Below are 17,514 nucleotides of genomic sequence, written 5' to 3' on the forward strand. Positions count from 1 at the left end.
ATGGAGACACAAAAGACCCCGAATAGCCAAAGCAGTCTTGAGGCAAAAAAATGGAGCTGGAGGAATCAGACTCCCTGACTTCAGACTATACTACAAAGCTACAGTAATCAAGACAATATGGTACTGGCACAAAAACAGAAACATAGATCAATGGAACAAGATAGAAAGCCCAGAGATTAACCCACGCACCTATGGTCAACTAATCTATGACAAAGGAGGCAAAGATATACAATGGAGAAAAGACAGTCTCTTCAATAAGTGGTGCTGGGAAAACTGGACAGCTACATGTAAAAGAATGAAATTAGAATACTCCCTAACACCATACACAAAAATAAACTCAAAATGGATTAGAGACGTAAATATAAGACTGGACACTATAAAACTCTTAGAGGAAAACATAGGAAGAACACTCTTTGACATAAATCACAGCAAGATCTTTTTTGATCCACCTCCTAGAGTAATGGAAATAAAAACAAAAATAAACAAGTGGGACCTAATGAAACTTCAAAGCTTTTGCACAGCAAAGGAAACCATCAACAAGACGAAAAGACAACCCTCAGAATGGGAGAAAATATTTGCAAACGAATCAACGGACAAAGGATTAATCTCCAATATATATAAACAGCTCATTCAGCTCAATATTAAAGAAACAAACACCCCAATCCAAAAATGGGCAGAAGACCTAAATAGACATTTCTCCAAAGAAGACATACAGACGGCCACGAAGCACATGAAAAGATGCTCAACATCACTAATTATCAGAGAAATGCAAATCAAAACTACAATGAGGTATCACCTCACTCCTGTTAGAATGGGCATCATCAGAAAATCTACAAACAACAAATGCTGGAGAGGGTGTGGAGAAAAGGGAAACCTCTTGCACTGTTGGTGGGAATGTAAATTGATACAGCCACTATGGAGAACAATATGGAGGTTCTTTAAAAAACTAAAAATAGAATTACCATATGACCCAGCAATCCCACTACTGGGCATATACCCAGAGAAAACTGTAATTCAAAAAGACACATGCACCCGAATGTTCATTGCAGCACTATTTACAATAGCCAGGTCATGGAAGCAACCTAAATGCCCATCAACAGACGAATGGATAAAGAAGAATGGTACATATATACAATGGAATATTACTCAGCCATAAAAAGGAACGAAATTGAGTCATTTGTTGAGACGTGGATGGATCTAGAGAGTGTCATACAGAGTGAAGTAAGTCAGAAAGAGAAAAACAAATATCGTATATTAATGCATGTATGTGGAACCTAGAAAAATGGTACAGATGAGCCAGTTTGCAGGGCAGAAGTTGAGACACAGATGTAGAGAATGGACATATGGACACCAAGGGGGGAAAACTGCGGTGGGGTGGGGATGGTGGTGTGCTGAATTGGGCGATTGGGATTGACATGTATACACTGATGTGTATAAAATTGATGCCTAATAAGAACCTGCAGTATAAAAAAACAAACAAAACAACTAATACTAAACTTTCATTGGGTTATTTGTATGCAAATATGTTAATATAAATGTTTCAGACATTACATGAAATTTCTAAAAATCTTATATTTGTATTTGTATGGAAATATGTATGGAAATATGTTAATATAAATGTTTCAGACATTACATGAAATTTCTAAAAATCTTATATGTTCTGGTATAATGTTGTAAGTAATAATCCTAGTTATTACTTTAAAATGTATATCTCAGAAATAACTAATTTTCTTGTCAACTGCATTATTATGAACTTTCATCAAATCTTTAACCATGGTCATTTTTAAGTCTTTTGTCATTTACAGACAGTTCTGGGTGTACTCTGATGATTTTGCAAATATGTTCCTATACAAGGGTTTCATCTTCAAGAAATTCATGGAAAAGACTCTGACAAGTACAGGTTTCTGGTAACTGACTGTACTGCTGAACTGAATGAATAAGCATTTTCAGAACTCTAATGAAAAACTGATGAACTCATAAAAGTGCTAACAAAAGATCAAGATGAAAAAAAAAAAATTAAGTACATGGGACTGAGTGAACTGATGAGGATGAGTATAATTTTTGTGACTTTCTGTCTGAATTAAAAAAAAAAAATCCCACAAGGACTCAGAGGCAAAGAATATACAAATCAATTTTCACTGCAAAGTAAAGGAGCTGTTGCAGTGGAGGATTACTGGACTGAATGTCAATATTATGACATAGTATGAGTGTGTTTCATGTTTGGTAATTGCAATCATTGTTGCTTTTGTTGTGGTCATCCATGTACAATGCTTGGTGTCAGTCTATTTATCTCTTGTAAAAATAAAATACAGTGTGTGTGTGTGTGTGTGTGTGTGTGAAAAAAAAAAAAACAAAAAAAAAACATTTTTTTATTTTAAGGAAATAATAATTCCAGAGGAGAATACTGTTCATGACAGGATACCTAATCACAGTACATGACTAGTTGACTTAGGTGAACAATATCTACAGAGTCATAATAATGACAACACTGAATAGTGATTTAACCAAAACTGTGATGAATATTGGGAAGGGGAGTGTGGGGTAGTTGGGAAAAGTTAAGTCCTCAACTACTATAAGTTGTGTAAGTGATGTCTAAGCATATATGTCAAGAAATCATAAATTATCACCATTGCAAAATATGGAGGGAGTATCAGAAGAAATAACAAAAAGAGTTGAAACTGGTTGCCTCTGGGGAAGAAAACTGGGGTTATTTTTCATGTGTTTCTTTCTCTCCAGAGTTGCAAAGTAGAAAAAAGGGACACATTCCCATTCTGGAATAATTAGTAGGACAAACATACCAATATGAATCAACCTATTCCTTCTTGCTAAAGCAAGAGAAATGGGTTGTTTTGCTAAAGCAAGAGAAATAGAAAAGAACACAAGAGCAGCATCAGGGCAACATACATACAAACATATATACATGCATGCTACACACATACACACATGCATCCATAGATAGAGAAAGGGAATTGACTCCTGAGCTCTCGCTGCTGTCATACAAAGGGGCAAATGATTTACATGAGTATTCCATAGAATTATCACAGCAGCTCCCAGGGGATTGCAATTATTATGCCCATTTTATAGCCAAGGAAGCCAAGGTTAAAGAGAGACTTGCCCAAGGTCACGTAGTGAGAAAGGTACAGAGCTCGAATACAAACCCTGATCTGCCTGACTTCTGAGCCTGTGTCCCTCCCACTGTCCACCTCACTTACTGTACTGTTACCGACCAGGGTTCTTGGCCTCCTTAATCAATAAAAATTGATCAAAACCCCCCCAAAAAAAAAAAAAAAAAAAAGAATAGGTGTACCATGGAGAACAGTATAGAGGTTCTTTAAAAAGTAAAAATAGAGCTACTATATGATCTGGCAATCCCAGGCCTAGACATATACCTGGAGAAAACCATAATTCAAAAAGATACGTGCACTTCAATATTCACTGCAGCACTATTTACAATAGCCAAGACATAGAGGCTACCTAAGTGTCCATCAACAGATGAATAGATAAAGAAGATGTGGAATATTTATACAATGAAATATTATTCAGCCATAAAAAAGAATGAAATAATGCCATTTGCAGTAATATGGATGGACCTAGAGATTATCATACTAAGTGATGTAAGTCAGACAGAGGAAGACAAATATCATATGATATCACTTATATGTGGAATCTAAAAAAATGATACAAATGAACTTATACACAAAACATAAATAGACTCACAGACATAGAAAACAAACTTATGGCTACCAAAGGGGAAGGGGGTGTTAAATTAGGAGTTTGGGATTAACATATGCACACTACTATATATAAAATAGATAACCAACAAGGACCTACTGTATAGCACAGGGAACTATACTCAATAGTTTGTAATAACCTATAATGGAAAAGGATCTGAAAAAAAATAGATATATGTATATGCATAACTGAATTACTTTGCTATACACCTGAAACTAACACAACATTGTAAATCAACTATACTTCAATAAAATAAATACATAAATAATTAAAGGACAGGTGTTGGAGTTGCTGCTGTTATTTTGGGCTAGCTCATAAAGAAAAAAAATAGTCAGTCTATGTGGATTAGATGAGAGAGAAATAATCTAACACCAACCTTAGACCCTGATCTCTCAGCAGCACAATAGGAGTTAAGGGAGAATGGCTAGGACATACTTAGATTAGACAGATGTAAGAAAGACTATCATCTTCTTAAAAACACACAGGGAAAGGCTTTTTCCTATTACACTGTATTCCATGTATGAACATATATACTTCCGATGAATTTCTGCAGTATTCAAAGAATGCTATAAATTCAATTCATCATCCTGAACATAAACATTACAAACCATAACCCATGGAATTAGAGATATTGTCCAGGGTTAAGACAGACCAGAAGTGGTCTTCAGAGTAAAAGTAATTTGAGGATAAGGTATGGCTTAGCACCTTAAAGGTGACAATCACTGCACTGAGTGAATCATCCATGGGATCTCATTTACTCTTTTGTATTCTCTATAAGTAGATTTCATCTCCATTTAACAGGAGAGGAAACCAGGCTTCACAGAGGTTATGTAACTTGAATAAGAATGATGCATCCAGCAAGTAAGTAATCTGGAATTTGAAAGCACTGAAGCCCAGTACTGTTTTTATTACTCTCCATCTGCATTGCTTAATATTCTTCCCATGAGAAAGGTATAAATATAAAATTAAAAAATTGTAATGTCTACATGTACAATTTTGAAAATACTTTCATATGTCTCTGTCCCCTAACACATAGCATGTTTATTAGTACTGAATATGAAGACAAGCTTTAAATGGGGAATATCTCTGATTTTCAACCATACCATAGAAACTGAAGCAAGAGTGATGGTGACTGAAAAAAGGGCATGAGAAAACCTTTTTGGGGAGGAATGTTCTATATATTGATTGGGGTGGTAGAAATATTTTGCATTTCGACTGGGGTGGCAGTTACACAAGTGTATACATTTGTCACAACTCATTGAGCTGTACTGTACACTTAGGAATGAATTTCATTGTATATAAATTAAATCTCTAAAGTTGATAATATGAATTAAAAAAAAAAAAAAAAGTCCCAGGGTTACAATAATGGTATGCTTACAGATTATATGTTCTTTTTGGATGCATGATTCTCTGCAAATAGCAATGATAGAATGAAAGTTTTACTTAAAAATATGCATTTTCCCCTGCTACGACTTTGAAAAGATTTCTTACTGTTTACAGCCTGCTATTATGGAAAATATATAATATATAATAATGACTATCGTCTTCTAAAAATGACACAGGGAAAAAATTTTTTCCAATTGCCTTGTATTCTATGAACATATACACTTTGCATGATTTTCTTCAGTACTCTAAGAACATAAATTCTTCAGCCTGAAAATAAACATTCCAAACCGTGACCAATGTAGTCAGAGACATCATACAGGGCTGAGATTCACTAGAAGTAGTCTTCAAAGTAAGGGTAATTTGAGGACAAGGTGTGTCAGTGAAACCGAGCAGGACCCTGTGGGGCTCCTGGTACAAAGCCTTTCCAGTGTCCCCCATTTCCTGTTTGTAGGAAATAGGCTTCCGTCAGCCTCTGTGACCTTCCCTGAGTTCCAAAGGGCAGGTTCAAACAGCTGCTAATCAGGGAAGGGAGGGAATGCAGAAACAAGGGAGGAGCAGTCAAGAAACAATAGTGTGGCCTTGGGGCAGCGTCCTGGTTCCTCCTCAAGGGACATATAGAACAGTATCCTTGAGCTCTTCTGCAGAACTCAGGCCCCCACCCAGGTGGAGGATGGCAACTTCAGGCTGAGCACAAGACTCCTGGAGCACCGCCTTGCTACCTCACCACCAACCAATGAGAAGAAGGTCACACACCCTGCAGCCCTCACCCCAGATACCGCCTATGAAAACTTTTCCCCATAAACCACTGGGGAGGTTCAGGGTTTTTGAGCATAAGCCACCCGTTCTCCTTGCTTGGCCCTTGGAATAACCCTTTCTCTGCTCCAGACGCCGACGTTTCAGTTTGTTCGGCCTCACGGTGCACAGGGTACACCAATTTCATTTGGCAGCATCAGCTCTGGATTAAATACAGTGGGGTTGTCCCAAGGTGTAAAAATCCCAATTCATTTACATTTATCCAGCTAACATTTATTGCAGCCATGATGAAAATTTTAGCTTGGCAGTCAGCTGGTTTCACCACATTTTAGTCTTAATCCACAAGAAAGGTAGTGCTTTGGAAGTGTTTACTTAGTGCCAAGGGTCAAGTTTAGCAAGAAGCTAGATTGTATTATTTTGCCCTTGAAGGTTTATTAACAGAATCAATGCACTCCCTTTCAAATGTCAGAGTTGTTTCCTCTCTTTCTCTGGGTCTCTGTCTCTCTTTCTTTAGATGTATGTACGTATGTACACAAATACATATACACAAATACATGTTTGTATGTATGTATGTATGTATCTAGTTCTCTGTCATTAGGATTTATGTTGCATAGTGAACTGCTAATCTGATTTATTCTCTGACTTAGTAAAAGAACTGCTAAAGTGCAAAATCGTTATGACGAAAGAACATTAGTATTGGAAGAATAATAAATACAAGGATCCTATCCTTAATGCACAGAACCTGACTTCATCATTATTGGTTTTATTAGCTAACATATTTTCAGATTACGCTAAAAGTTTCACTATGCATCATTCATTGGTTTATGAGTTTCTTGTATTTAGGATTAGGATAAGCACTGAGAGCTGACAAATCAACACTTTTAGCTTATGCATTGATCATCAGTGCCCATTTAATCCTTTCCTGTTTAAATTACTCGATTCATTAGCCAGACCACGGTCACCAAGACACTTCCACTTGCATTCAGGGGAAACTCAATGTTCTTCATTGAGGGAGAGCCCAGTTTAGATTTCTATAACTATTTCCCTTACAATTAGCTGCTGATTTTAACTTACCTCTGCTCTTCTGTGGTTTCAGACATGTTAATTTCCTTACTAACTCACAATTAGAGGAGTAAGAAGAAATCTTGAGTGAAATGCAAATTACTTGAGTGATTCCTATAAATTCAATCAAATTGCTAATGCACTGATGACCCTTCGTGTGTGTTTGGAGGGGGCGGTTAGGGTGGGGAGGATAGGGATGGTATGTCTCTTTCATTCTACTTTAAGGAAAGTTTCCCATCTCTGAAGCAATATAAAGAGGCATCAACCAATATGAGTAAAGCAAAATAAACGGAGGCATGGATTAATTTTCACAATGTCATAGAGTAAAACCCAACCAAAAACTTTTTTTTGAGATTACTTATTTTGACCTCTGATAAAATACCTTTATCAAATGTATTATTTTCTTTTAAAAGATAGATACAGAACACCTCCATGTAATACTGACGTGATCCTAATGTTAGGAATAAATTCATTCAGCATTCCACACATACTGGGCTAGCAGTTTATTAGATACTTTGCGGGGAGAGATATACCCACATATTCTATTGTAGGTGAACAAAAACTCTGCCACCTCAAAGTGTCTCTTTGGCATGCTGATTATTTTGAGCTGAAAACAATCAAGGACAAAAAGACTCAGGAAGAAACTTTGACCTTCTGTCTAACTGCCTAAAGAATGTAGATAGAGGACCTGTTCCAGGAAGGGAGCTATCACCATAGATAAGATAGTATGAACTAGGTGTATAGACAGGGAGGAACCTAGGAAAGTCTGTCTGTCAAAATTCCTCTCTGTGTCCCATTATCTCTTCATGCCCCAGCAAACATTTGTTTATGAAACATTTGCTTTTCCGTCTCCATGTGAATTGCCTTCTTCCCCTTTGAAGTCCCAAATCACTACCCCCAACATCTTCTTCTGTCTTTAGCTGAAGATGGTATTTAAGGTGAAGGTTTAAGCCATTTTGGCAAGTTACTCAGTTTTCCTGGGTCTCTCCCATGTATATATGTTATTAAACTTTTGCTTGATTTTCTCCTGTTAATCTGTCTCATGTCAACTTAATTCTTAGACCAACCAGAAGAACCTAGAAGGGTAGAGGAAATTTCTTCCTTTCCCTGACACTATTCTATTAAGAGAGGTATTTCTATTAGGAGAGGTAATCCATCCCCCACCCGTTTGCTAGATTGTGGAATCTCTTCTTTTCAGTATATGAATACCCTTCAATGTTGATTCCTGTTGCCGACTAAAAATTGTCACTTGCCATCTGGTTCTACAAGAATGAAGTCACTAGCCACTGCGCTTGCTGACCTTCAACACACCCTGAAAGGAGTTCAGGGCAGAGATCAGGAATGAGGCACTCTGTGCTCTGGGAAAAACTGGCAGAACAGGCCTTCAGATAGTTAGATATTTTCAGAAGAAGATTTTATGAGCCCAGTTTTTTGCATCTTCTCGTATCTAGAAAGGCACTAAAATCATTAATGGAGACATCTGCTCCTCGTGACTGGCAGCAACCTTCTTGAGACTAGCAGTCAGCCTCTGCCAAAATGTGTACTTGGCTGCACGTACCCCCTTCACCCAAATCACGTATATACTGACCTCCTCCCTTGCTTCTTTGGATCAGTTCCTCAGAGCTCTCTGAGATGCCATTACCTGGGCTAGAGTCCTAATTTTGCCCCAAATAAAACTTAACTCACAACTCTCACGATGTGCATTTTTTTTCAGTTGACACTGTTTCCCTATATCAATGGTATCTAATTCCAAAAGGAAGGAGGTCTTAGTTCTGTGACTTTAGAAAAGGGTGCTAGGTAAAGCCCTACAAGAACTGCCCTTTTAAAGTAAATGTCACAATTCAGGGTGATTCTAAATGTTAGCTCTCCCTGCCAAGCAGTTGATTTTACTCTTGTGTGAGGCACTAGAATGTTTAATCTTACAAATCTAACAAAATTGGAAGATGTTCCTGTTTTTCTTTACTTTTTTTTTCCTTCATAATATGAGAAGCTATAAAATCTATAAGGTCTGAAGGTTAAAGTCACAATGCTCATTTTCAGTAACTCTTTCCTGTGTAACTGCCATGTTCTAGGCTGTAGGTGAGGCTGCAACAAGGCACCAAGTGATAGACTTAGTGGATATACAGCATCCACTTCTCACGTGTGCTATAGTACTTAGAAATGCCCCAAATATGTTTTATGAATGTGTGTATAAACAAAATGATACACATTACTGAATGCTTGCTGAACGGCAGATTCCATGTTAGAAAATGTACAAACATCATTTTGTTTAATCCTCAAGGAAAACCTCGGAAATACATGACATGTATGCTTATTTTACAGATTTAAAGAATAGCTTCAGAGAGTGTAAGTGACTCTCAGGGTTGCACTGTTAGTAAGTGATTGAGCTGTAAAGCAAACAGAAGTGAGTCTGACTTAAAACTTAGATCTTTCTCATTTGCTTCCTTTGCTTTGTTGGCCCTGGAAACTTGACAGAACTGTGGCACATATTGGGCTGAAATGAGAACTGAGCCATCAGCCTAAATGTGCACATCTACAACATCTAGATCTTTGCTATTGAGTCAAAAAGATGTGTCTCTCTATTATCCACATAATTGCTTTAATCTATAATTCCTACGGGAGATCTAAGCATAGAGTTAAAGTTTATACTTTTGTTAGGTTGTTATGATATTATTTTACGCACTCACCTAAGTTTTGTTATTCAACATTCAATTCTTTATTCTGAGATTTCAAAATGAATCTTAATTAGGTCAGGATTTTGCTAGTGAGTGATGAAAGAATGGGTTTTTCAAAGAAGAGGGAGACTTTAATTGGAATTGAGAGTTTTTGTCTCAACTCTATGCTAAAACAGTGGGTGTTTTGAAATCTACATGCTTTTGTTAATTTTTCTCTATATTATCAGGGATTAGACACCACTACAATTTTTTATTATCCTAATTTTCTTCATAAGCTGCCTTTTTTTTTTTGTTAGAAGATTTTACCCTCATCTTTTCCCCTAGGATTTGTATAGTTTCAGTATCCTCCTCATTGATTCTAGATCATACTGTATTGCCTGATCTCTTGCAATGTATTCCTTCTCCGAGAATATCTGACAGTCTTCAAGGTGTGGAGCTACATCTAGCCACTTTCTTGTCATTCAGCTACAATCACCGCATGGTATTTCTCAGTCAGTCAGTCCTCTCCTGGCCCAGCTCATGTTCCCCACTGCCGCTGTGCTCTGTTCATGAGGCCACTTGAAGGAGCTTCAATTGTTATGGCTCATGGTGCAGCTGGAGAGAACACTATTATCCATTGATGGACACTGGTAAGAACTTAAACAATTTAATACTTGTCATATGTAAATAACATTTGGATCATATAAAAACCCTTCGGTGCTGTTGGCTGGTAACCGTTGCTACAAAATGTTTAAAGAACATAAGAAGATGATGAGATGGATCCTCCAATGCAAAATTGGGAATGAGTGTAAAATTAGAGAATTTGTGAGAAGATGATGAATGTTGCAATGTGGAAATTTTGTTGTTGCTTATGCAAGCATTCATTAGAATATACTTGTGCCTTTGCCAGGCTGAAAATATCCATATGCTTTTTTCCCCAAGATATATTCAAAATTTCTCAAAATTTTGCAGGTTGGACAGGTCCCTGCAATCTTTATTTTACCTTATGTTTACAATAAACAATTGAGTCTAAAAGAGAAATTGGATCCTGGAATAGAATAGTTTGAAGCAGTAAATATTCTCTGGATCCTACTATTACATACATATAATTGGTCCCATTACACTAATTATTGAGATTTCCTGATCTTGCCTCATTTGCTCCCAACATACCTCCACATTTACCCCTCTCCTAGAAGAGGTTCCCCAACTACCCCAAGTTTCCTATAGTTCTGAACGGGAGTCTACAGATGCTTGTGAGTCAGACTCTCAATCACAATCATATGCAAGAGCTCCAGAACCTCCTTGCCCATATTCTGTGCCCAGGAAGCCACCAGAGGGAGGCTCAGTACTGCCCCTACTGGTGGTCATGGTCATGCTCACATCCATGTCAAATGTTCACTCTGTCTTGATCCCTCAGAGGTAGAACACCACTGTATTCTTGGCAGAAGTGGGGAGTATATCCCTTTCTCCAACATAGCACAGCTCACTCTGGGCCCTGGGATAGTTTTGCTCTCTCCTAGAGTTTCACAAAGGCTACCATGAAGATCATTTTCTTCAGGTTACAATACTCACCTCTCTACCTTCTTACTCACATCTAATCCAGGTGGCCAATTCCTACTCTTTCCCTTTGTGTCTCCCTTTGTCTCTGAATGATTTCTATAGGTGACTACAAAATATCCAACAAAGCATTAAAAGCCTCCTTCTTCCACCTTTGACTTCTCTCCTCAAAAATAAAATACCCCCATAGAATACATCCAATGAAGGTCACTGGCCAGTAAACTTTATAAACTCTGAGCTTAGTTTGAGATTGGTAGGACATCTGTTCTAGATTATTCAACTTGAGAAGATACATACGATCACCTGGTCTGATGCTTTCATTTAAGGATAAGAGACTGAGACCTCAGAGGCATACCCAATGTCTTAGAGCTACTTGGTGATGAACTCAATTAAAATAATCCAAATCATGATAATAAACTCTGCATGTAAACCAAGATTTCACTCTCCCTTTACAGAGATGTGATATACTAAACTCAACAGTCTTACATTTTTTTTTTTTTTTTTTTGATGTGGACCACTTTTAAAGTCTTTATTGAATTTCTTACAATATTGCTTCTGTTTTATGTTTTGGTTTTTTGGTCACAAGGCATGTGGGATCTTAGCTCCCTGACCAGGGATCAAACTTGCATGCCCTGCATTGGAAGGCGAAGTCTTAACCATTGGACCACCAGGGAAGTCCCTTAAATTATCTTTTTATTCCCTGTGCCTAACATAATACCTTGGCACACGGAGTGGAGTGGCTCAAAAAATGCCAGTGGGGGGGGGGGCAATATAGGGGTGGGGGAGTGGGAGGTTCAAACTATTGGGTGTAAGATAGGATAAAAGGACGTATTGTACAACACGGGGAATACAGCCAATATTTTGTAATAACTGTAAATGGAGTGTAACCTTTAAAAATTGTATTAAAATACATTAAAAAAAGAATGAAATCACAATAAAAACTACATTCTCAATGAAGTCAGAGAAGGTAGTATAATCTCTAAATTAATTTCATTTCATATTTACCTGAAAATATTTAACAAATCACAAGAAACATTAGTTATCATACTACCATTTTATATCTGGCTAAGTTCTTTATGCCTTAGATATTCAAATTGCAGTGGTAGTGAAGCCAGTATTCTATGGTACAGTGAGTTCTCCTATGGTGCTTAGCATCCAGGATTACAAGAAAAATAAATGACCATCGAATCTATACTCTCAACAAGAAGGTTACATTTTGCCTCATCTTGGTAGAAACTATTCCCTTGAGATTTTTGATCCTTAAAATGAAACCAGCTTTCCATGAAAACTAATATTAGTTTACTCTCTTAAAGCTGAACATGTGTGACTTTAAAAATGGGAGCCATTGAAGGAGTCATGAAACCTTCCTGCTATTTAATAATGCCTTTATTTCATAAGGGTAATTTTAGTCAGCAGCCTCTGGTGGTTGGAATTAAGTTATACTGCTGCTAGAGATTTTTTAAAGGAGTCAACAAGTTTTCCTCATATTTCCAGGGGAAATTCTTCATTCAGGTAACTTTTTTTTTTTTTTTTTTTTTTTTTTTTGCTATATTCTATCACAGAACGATTATATGCAATTGGCACATTTGGAAATGAATCTAGTCTCAAAACAAGGCTAAAATAACCATGGTTAATAATATGTTGATCATGGGTATCGATACAGTTTACCAAAAAGTTGAAAAAACGTTTAGGATCTCAGATTCTTTTGCCAGGAAGTTGAAAGAAAAACTAATTATATAAAAGTAATCGTATCATCAATGTTAATAAACAGATCTTTAGGCAAGGGTTGGCTTGAATTAGTATTTCTTAACCTTTTTTTTTTTTTTTTTAAATGAACCTTTGAAGAACCAAATGAAAATTATGGCTATTTTCTGCAGGAAAACAAACAAACAAAAAAGAATAAACAATCACATAGAATTTTTCCTACAATTTCAGGTGGTTCACTGATCCCAGAAGAACAGATAATTGGAACCTCTCAAGGGCAACCACTGAGTGTATTAATTTTTAAATCCTTAAGGTCAGGTACACTGTAGACACTCAAAAATTGTGACTAGATTAAAAAATTATCTTTATGAAAAAAAATTAATGAGAAGTCACAACTCTACATCTATAAATTATATCCAATTTTTAAAACTGTCCCTACTCAGAGTATTTACAACATAATAATAAGCAATTCTAATCACTTTAGAATTCTTCCAATTATAAGAGTTTATGTTATAAATAAGTGGATCAGAGATTTATGCTGCCAGAAAGATCAAATACTGCCCATGGTTGTTCAAAAGTACAGTTGAAAGAGAGAAGTTATTGATGTAACGGTAATTATAACTAGTAATAACTTAAAAGAGCTGGCTACATGAATGAAATCTGTATATAATAAAAGCTGGCCATATTTTTGGGAGTGAAAAAAAATTGTAAAACAAAGAGGACTCAAAGAGGTAAGAAATGGGCCTATAGGTGGGAGGGGACAAAATTTTGACAGGGAGCCTGATTAATACACCTAGACTTAAGTTTATCTTTAAAATGTAAGAGGAGACAGACCTAGATTAGCTAGGGTGGAAAGTGTACTGATTTGGTTGTCAGGAGACCAACAAATCAGTCACTCTTTGGCTACAGAAGGAGACCTCAAGAAAGTCACCTAAGAGCGTTGGGTCTGGAATCCATCCATTACTTGTAAAATGAGGGGGTTCATTACCCGAGCTTGAAAGTCTTTGGTAGCTTTAAAAATTAACTTTCCTTGTTTTGTTTTTTCTTTTTTGGCCATGCCGTGCAGCTTGCGGGATCTTAGTTCCCCAACCAGGGATGGAACCTGGGTCCCCTGCAGTGGGAGATCAGAATCCTAACCACTGGACTGCCAGTGGTTAACTTTCTTTGACACCTCTCTACTTACAGAATTTCAAAGGATGGCTTAAACTACAACTCACCAATTTCTTTTGTACAAAAATTATTTAGGAAGCAAAATATATCTTAAGCAAAAAGTAGATACAAGGTAGGAAAACTGTGCAGGAAGAGTAAAAAGGGTAGTGAAGAGGGATGGTCAAGTGCTGTTTAATAAATGCATATGCTTCCTAAGGAAGATGAGATTTCTATTTTGCTTTTATCTGCTAAACTAGATCCTTAAAAAGGGCAGGAAATTAAGTAGACAGATTGTATTCTCTGCCCATATATCACATGATCATTTCTGGTTAGGGTACAGAATGAAACCAGAATGTATAGGATCTCAACTAAATACTATCCTCATTTTTTTTTTTTTTTCTGTACTTAACTTCCAGAAATAAAGACATACGAAGAAAAACTAGCAATAAGTACCAGTTGATTTTTTTTAAAAGAGTAAATTCCAAGGAATATATTATAGTTGATACAACTTACTTGCCTATATCTTATGAATTATCATCTACTGTACTCTTAGGTACAAAATGATGATATTAAGGAAATATAGGGATACAATCATCAGAGAATATTCTATTCATTACATCCAGAATACTATTTAATAAGGCTATGAAGTAGAATAATAATTTTTAAGCTATTCAACAGTAAAGATAACATTAGTACCTTTCTGTTAACCACAGCTTTAAAGTATAATAATAAATGTCCTCTCTTCATGCATCTTGGTTAATCAAGAGGCAGGAAGATTGATTTCTCTTGGGAAAATGATATGCTATTCCTCAATTTACTTACTAGTAAAAATGTATAGTCAAAAACATCATGCATCAAATTTAATTACTAAGCAGATCATTCCATATAAAAAAGCGTAAAGTAATAGGAAGTGTGAAGATTTAAGTTGAACTTTTAACACTATCATTTTCCAAAATGATGCAGAGTATAACATCCAATGGCAGGTAGATAGATTTTCCTGAGTATTCGTATCACTCTTCTTAAAATACATCCGATCAAAATGAAAATTAAAAAAATAAAGTAGGAGCAGGGGATAACACTTCCGTTATGTTACTATTCTTTGCCTTTTAGAAAATTACAGATTTTAAACGTTGTCAGCATCTTGCCTTACATTTGTGTGGCTTTGTTTCTCTATGATCCGGAAACCAAAGGTAAAATTGGACTCATGAGCTGACCTTTACCACCAGCCATTCTATTATTTGAAGATGATAATGGATTTTCCTTATGGTGGAAGTTGTGAGCCAAGAGTGCCCTCACTTATCTTACTGTTCAGGCGTGTGAAGTGGTGATAGCAGTGGGGAGCAAGAGGAAGCAGCTCGTAGGACAACAGAAGCCAGGCATAGCTGCATCATGGTTTATTAGCCTCAGAATGTTCTCTGATTACATATAATAAAGTTAATCTCTTGCTGACATTTAACCTGCATCTTTGTGGCCAAAATAATAAGACCCATTCTACAAGCTGTTAGAGCAAGCAATTGTTAAAACTATAAAGGAAAGGCCTCTGTGAATTTGGCTCCTAGCTTCCTATAAATCTCTACCCAGAAAAACAAGAAAGATTCAAAGAATACTATGGATATAACATTAAGAAAACAAGAAAAAGAGCTGCTGTCCAAAAATATCTTCCTTAGTTTATTGCCACAGTACTTAAAATTGCACCATTTCTAAGTGCTAATTTTTTGTATTATTTATTAACTGCAAATTTATATCCGACACTGTGCTTGGTACTTCAGATACATCATCTAATTTAATCATAGCAAGATTCCTGAAAAGTAGCCATCGTTAAACCTTTTTACAAAGGAAACTGAGGAATAAATGTGGCTGGAATGACTACTCAAGTGTTCTGGACTCAAAATCTCAAACTCTTTCCATTAAGCCCTTCTACCACGTCTTTACTTAGCTTGAATGGGGAATTTTTCTTTTGCAAGGCAAATTATATTGGGCACATGACAATACTATCCCTATCAGCCACTTACTCACTTATACTATAGTGTGACTTGTTTCATTTTAGATGATTTCCCCCCTAGAGTTGGTTTAGTTGATGTAAGAGTGGGAGCAGGAAGGTACCTAAATAGAGAGAGGTGATAAGAGGCTCTTAGCAGGCACAGGGACACAACGGATATTTGGTAGATAGGAACACTGAATCCTGGAAAATAGGTGTAAGATGGAATGAAAAGGAAGTTTTAAAAATTAATCATTTTGGTGTTAGCCAGCCCTACTTAACTAGGGTTGAAATCTGTTCTGAAAGTTGGAAGATAAAGTCTTGTAGATAAGAAGAACAAAGAGTGTCACTTGGGGCTTCCCTGGTGGCGCAGTGGTTGAGAATCTGCCTGCCAATGCAGGGGACACAGGTTCGAGCCCTGGTCTGGGAAGATCCCACATGCCACGGAGCAACTGGGCCCGTGAGCCACAATTACTGAGCCTGCGCGTCTGGAGCCTGTGCTCCGCAAGAAGAGAGGCCGCGATAGTGAGAGGCCCGCGCACGGCGATGAAGAGTGGCCGCCGCTTGCCACAACTGGAGAAAGTCCTCGCAAAGAAACGAAGACCCAACACAGCCATAAATAAATAAAAAAATTAAAAGAAAAAAAAAAGTGTCACTCATCATCCTGTTATATAAAGGGTTGTTACAACCCACTGAAGTTGTCCAATGACAGTGCACCCTGAGGGGAATTTGGGAGGGGAAAAACAGGATGATGGCTATATGGGCCCCTACATAATGAACATACATATCTAAGGAAGAATTTTAATGATCCCAGATTCTCACATCTTCCCACACACAGAAAAGCAGTAAAATCATTACCTTGAGTTATTTTTTCCTTTAGCAGTAATCTTTCACCAAGGTGTATCCTTGACAACATGTATTTCCCAGTGAAAAAATTCATATATATATGTACTGGCTTCTCCCCTACCTCTTTGGAGCTACTGAGAGGCTGTTTCCAGTGCTACAGTCCTTAGTAAGGTCCCTGAATAAAACTTAACTCATAACTTTTACATGGTGCATTTTGCTTTCATTCAACAGTTTTGGCAACCATGAAGGGACCCAAAGCAGACTTTTCTCCCTCACTTGAACTCCACAAGGATCTGGAGCTTTGTTACCAGCAAGGGCCCCTTGAGCCCATTCACCATCTTGGTGAATATGTCGTAGGCTGGCCTGACATTTTTCCTTGAATTGACTACTCTAACAGAGTTTGTTGGGATAAAAGTGAAAATACCATATGAAAGCTCTCAGCTCCGAAGGTAAGGGATACAGCTCCTCCTGGCTGGTTATGGCTTTCTCAGGCAACTGTGAAACTTACGGGAGTGGTAGAGGCAAGCCCTCACACTGTGCAACAGTCCCATAGAAAAATCCACTCATTAATTTAAAGAAACTTGCTCATCCAGAAACACATACATAAGGATTGGCCATCCAGTGTTCCAAGTGCCTGTGGTGGTTTTAGACTGCTAGAGGGAGAAACCAAGACATGTCAAAGAGCTGAAATGA

General features: G+C 37.1%; 1 protein-coding gene across 1 annotated transcript in view; it reads right to left on the bottom strand.

Annotated features, from left to right (window-relative positions):
- The window catches only part of THSD7B (thrombospondin type 1 domain containing 7B), a 786,243-nt gene that overhangs the window by 160,560 nt on the left and 608,169 nt on the right, over positions 1-17,514 (bottom strand). The gene's annotated exons all lie outside the window — the stretch shown is intronic.

The sequence above is a fragment of the Eschrichtius robustus genome, chromosome 5 (genome assembly GCF_028021215.1).
Source record: "Eschrichtius robustus isolate mEscRob2 chromosome 5, mEscRob2.pri, whole genome shotgun sequence".
NCBI classification, from domain to species: domain Eukaryota; kingdom Metazoa; phylum Chordata; class Mammalia; order Artiodactyla; family Eschrichtiidae; genus Eschrichtius; species Eschrichtius robustus.